The sequence below is a fragment of the Salvelinus sp. IW2-2015 genome, linkage group LG21 (assembly GCF_002910315.2).
Source record: "Salvelinus sp. IW2-2015 linkage group LG21, ASM291031v2, whole genome shotgun sequence".
Lineage (NCBI taxonomy): Eukaryota > Metazoa > Chordata > Actinopteri > Salmoniformes > Salmonidae > Salvelinus > Salvelinus sp. IW2-2015.
Window position 1 is genome coordinate 6,553,689 of NC_036861.1, and position 1,912 is coordinate 6,555,600.

A 1,912-nucleotide genomic window follows, 5' to 3' on the forward strand; every position below is an offset into this window, starting at 1 on the left:
TATAAACTTTGAGAATAGTCTACCGAACTGAGAGAAAGGTAAGATGCACGAGGTGATATTCTCTGTTATTTATCATACTAACACGTTAGATGACAGATATTCAATGTGCGAGTTGATTAAGTACGGTCTTGAGAAGTAATCTTTTGAAATATTTAGTTAAAGGAGTTGCCTCTTGGTATGTGCTGTTCTAGGTTGCACGGGTGGTATTGAGCTTACAATCCCACCAGACAACTGTTGATCTACTCGTTGTGCCCCTTTGTTTATAGGGACCTGCCTTCCTTCTCGACAAGAGCATAACTTTCCTCGGTGAATAGGAATCCAAACTCCTTATACTTTACTCTTAAAACACAGACCCTTACGATAAACGCTCCATTACATATACTACTTCTGCTGAGTTTTATCCTCCTATACTCTCGTTTGCTTTTTGTCTTTCTATATGAACCATAATAATCTCTTTTATAATCTCAATGATTTGTATACACATTTTGTGTGTGTACTGAGCGTTGTCTCCTGCGTCTCCGTGGTCTATACTGTGCTGTCTGCTGTCCTTTCTGTCTAGCTTCGCATCTCATAGTCCTCGAGGCGTACATCTGCTCAATGCCTGCAGCGTATTCCCCGCTCTCGCTCACGCAATCCCAGGTACGGATGGTTCTGCTATGCTGCACAAGTCTCACTTACCGTCCGAGCCCAGAGTTAATTCGAACCCCCAACTCTCAGTGTACACACTGAGGTAATTGAGGCATCCTTACCTACTGCGAGCATCGGCCCGAGCCCAGTTCGACAACACCCACATCTCCATCGACGATTTAGAAACATATTGCCCGCAACCGGCAATTCACTCTGTACTACGCCCATGATCTTTTTCTCCGATTAGTTTGGCTGCTGGCATAGGCATTCCACCGCTCTCCCTTGGCCTGCTCCTCCCGTTCTGGTCTGCTATGCTGGTCTTCCTGAGATGCTCCTTGCTCCCATTTCCCGTGGGCCATGCTCAGGCAGGCAGATGATGACACTGACAAACTGAGAGCTAAGGGCATAACGATTTGCATCCTCGCACAGTGGTAATCTGTATCTGTCTGGGCCCGGCATTCCGAGCCACCTTGATCTGGCGTACCTCCATTCTTGGTGGGGTATCTGGCTACCTAAGACGTGGCAAGCGCCGGAGCACGGCGACCATGATCTGCCGATGCCGCACTGGTCCCTACCTAGGTGTCTTGCGTATGACGCTGCACCGTGGCCCTTACCTGCTCTCACACTTCCACACCTTCCCCGTACTCTAGTGGCGCTTCTTGCCCGTTGTATCATCACGAAGGGAAGACTATCTCACAACACGCAAACCATCCGCGCCTCCGCAATATCGTCCTTCTCTGGTGGTTCGGATTATGCTGGGATCGGAGATCGGCCCTTCAGAGAGTGGAGGAGTGGTATCCCGTCATATGCGCTGCGGTTGGTCTCTGCCATCAGGCATCCATTTGTGGAACACTGCAGTCCCTTCGTTGAGTCTAGGTCTCGCGCAGGCCAAATCCCATCTACCACGCCTATTAGGGTGCTTGTGCGCCCTCACTACAGCAGGCAAGACATCCCCGTCCTTAACTCTTCTCCATTGCCCGTGCTGTACCGGTTGTTGGAGGCCTGTTCCTCAGAGCTGCGGTATCGGCTGCTTATGATTCTGGATACCGGTTCTGATTTGACTCCCGCGGTCATTTGACAAGCCCACCGCGATACGTCTACCTCGTCGTCCTCTGTTGCGTGATTTTTCACTGCAAGACATGAATGTAAGTGCTTGCTGCCATGGCCTAGTTGAGAGAGCCTCGGATCTCCCATACCTCTATATTAGAGCACCGTCTCGCGGACTCTGTTTTACGGGGTCGTGTCAGCGGTGTGTATGGTGATATCTGGTGGCCATGCCTCATTT